Here is a 3,400-nt window from a genome sequence, read left to right on the forward strand (position 1 = left end):
TTACGGATGGCTATGGACACATAAATATTCATCTGCTTTTAAAACTCTGACTTAAGCAATTTGGATTTTTGCTTGAGCCTGAATACCGAGGACTTCACTAACTCTTTTATATCTGCTTGCACTGCTGTACTGGACTGTATTGCCCCTTTTACAACCAAACGCACCAAACCTTCCTCCCAGCCCTGGCTGGATGAGACAACCCGCGCTCTCAGACGTGAGTGCAGACGCGCTGAGAGAAGGTGGAAAAAGGATAAGCTCCATGTCTCCTTAGAGATCCTGCGTAACTGTTTATTGAAATACCAGAAAGCAGTAAAATATGCAAAGTCTGCTTATTTCTCTAACATTGTTTCAAGTAACAGTCACAGGCCTCATTTTCTTTTTAGTGTTTTTAATTCACTCGCTGATCCTCGCTGTAATGTGAACCAAGCCAAGGTCTGTCCTGCACTGTGCGAAAACTTTAAGAAATTTTTTGTGGAAAAAATTTCTGCCCTCAGGCCTTCATCACCTCAGGCTGAAACAGACTCATCTGCACCTCCTCCCAGCAGAGCTGTCTTTGAGCAGTTTGAGCCTGTCACACTCTCCACACTAAAGGAGGTGATTCAAAATATGAGACCTGTAAACTCTCCCACAGACTGTGTTCCGTCTCGCCTTTTTAAAGAGGCTTTTGATTCAGTGGGACCAACTATCCTCGCTCTGATTAACAGTGCGCTTGCATCTGGTTGTGTTCCAGCTGCCTTTAAACATGCAGTTGTACAGCCTCTAATCAAGAAGAAGAACCTTGACCCTGATGTTCTTTCAAATTACAGACCAATTTCTAAATTACCATTTTTATCCAAGGTTCTTGAAAAAGTTGTTTTTAAGCAACTTCAAGCATTTTTAAGTGAACATGGAATGTGGGAAAAGTTTCAGTCAGGTTTTAGAATGCGTCACAGCACAGAGACGGCTCTTTTAAGAGTTTTTAACGATCTGCTTTTAACTGTGGACTCTGGTAGTCCTGCAGTTTTAGTACTTCTAGATCTGTCAGCTGCCTTTGACACTGTGGACCACGAGATCCTTCTATCCCGCCTAGAACATGAAATTGGCATTAAAGGCACGGTTCTGACTTGGTTCAGATCTTATCTTACTGATAGAAGTTTCTCTGTCCATCTAGGAAACTGTTTTTCTACCACAGCAAAGCTTTCTTGTGGAGTGCCTCAGGGGTCCATTCTGGGCCCAATTCTTTTCTCATTGTATATTTTGCCTCTAGGGTCGATTTTTAGGAAACATAATATTTGTTTCCACTGTTTTGCTGACGACATCCAGGTGTATATGCCCATCAAACTGAACAGCAGAGATCCATGGGAACCCCTGCTGAACTGTCTAAGTGACATTAAGTCCTGGATGAGAAACAATTTCCTAAATCTTAATGAAAGCAAAACCGAGGTCATATGCTTTGGTAAATTTGACCCCTCAAGCTACTCCTCTGGCACTCCGAGTCATTTGGCTCCTCACTGTCGTGATGCTGTGAAAAATCTGGGTGTCATTTTAGATAGTAGTTTTAAAATGGAGAAGCAAGTAAGTGCTGTTACCAAAATCAGTTTTTACCAACTCAGAGTTATTGCCAAGGTAAAACCTTATCTCCCACAGCAGGACCTGGAAAAAGTTATTCATGCTTTTATTACTTCCCGCCTGGACTACTGTAATTCTCTGTACTTTGGCATAGATCAATCATCTGTGCGCCGCCTGCAGGTAGTCCAGAATGCGGCAGCTCGTCTTTTAACCGGTTTAAAAAAGCATGAACACATTACCCCAGTCCTGTCATCCCTTCACTGGCTCCCTGTCCGTTTTAGAATCGATTTTAAGATTTTATTGTTTACTTTTAAAGCCTTAAACGGACTGGCACCTTTGTATCTGTCTGAGCTGCTTCACTGTCACACCCCTGTAAGAGCTCTGAGGTCATCGAACCAGCTGCTCTTACAGAGGCCTAAAACTAGACTAAAACAGAGAGGTGATCGAGCTTTTGCAGCAGCAGCACCAAAGCTATGGAACGATCTACCTCTCCATATCCGCACAGCTCAGACGATACACACATTTAAATCTCTATTAAAAACACATTTCTTTTCCTTGGCATTTGGCTGCAGTGCTACCTCCTTTTAGATGATTGTTTTATGGTATTTTATGGTACTTGTTTTAAAAGTTTTAATTTTTAATTTTCTTATGTTATTTATTGTTCTTAATGTTTTTATTTATTTATTTTAATTTTATTATTTTATTTATTTATTTATATATTTTTTTTTTAATTTTTTTTTTTTTATTTAGTATAGTCCTTGGGGTTACAGATCTTGTACAGCACTTTGGTCAACGTCGTTGTTTTAAATGTGCTTTATAAATAAACTTGACTTGACTTGACTTGACTGTTGCACCTCTTTCTTTACCTCCTCCATACATGTTGGTTTTAAAAAATTTTTTTCCAAATTTGGATTCATCATTCCATATATATATTCAGACCAGTTCTTGTGTAATGTGAGATATCTCAGCCCTTTCTCCATGTTTTCCTTCTTTAAAAATTGCATCATGACAGCCACCATGCTGCTATATGCCAAATTTTCAGCTAATAGCTCTCTGTGAATCACCTTGATGGTGCAAAAATATAATTTTATGCCTTTCAAACTGTTGAAACAAAGAAAACAAACAAACAAGAAAAATTCCTCTGAAAATGGTCAGGTACAAGGACTGGACTGAAAATGAGTGAAAGAGCAGCCAATGTCCAAAGAAAGCCGGGAGAACTTTAAACTATTACATAAAAAGGCTGGATCCTAGAACACAAAATGTAAAGAAATGAGTGGTGGCTCAAGACTTTTGCACAGTACTGTAACTATCAAAAGGACATATCTAGATATATCTCACAATCAATAAAGAAACAAAATCATCCATCCATCCATTTTCTTCCACTTATCCTTTTCAGGGTCGTGAGGGAGGCTGGAGCCTATCCCAGCAGCCATAGGGGCCAGAGGCAGGGTGCACCCTGGACAGGTCGCCAGCTTGTTGCAGGGCTGACAGACAGGCAACCATTCACACTCACATTCACACCTATGGGCAATTTAGAATCACCAGTTAACCTAACCACAGTAACTGCGTGTCTTTGGACTGTGGGAGGAAACCCACACAGACATGGGGAGAACATGCAAACTCAGAAAAGCTCCAACAAGATGATAGATTTGAACCTGTTATGTTAGCGGGTTACTTAGGCAACCAGAACCTGGAATGTGATAGTGACCGACTCAGTTTCAAAGTGATGCGTGAAGAGTGAATCGCTTCCATAGATGGTGAGTTCCAGGCTAACTCCACCCCACCGCAGGCACCCGTCACTGCTGACCACATATAAAAAGAAAGCCAACCTGGTGAATTTTCTTTAAAAGGA

This window comes from Archocentrus centrarchus, chromosome 14 (assembly GCF_007364275.1).
Source record: "Archocentrus centrarchus isolate MPI-CPG fArcCen1 chromosome 14, fArcCen1, whole genome shotgun sequence".
Lineage (NCBI taxonomy): Eukaryota > Metazoa > Chordata > Actinopteri > Cichliformes > Cichlidae > Archocentrus > Archocentrus centrarchus.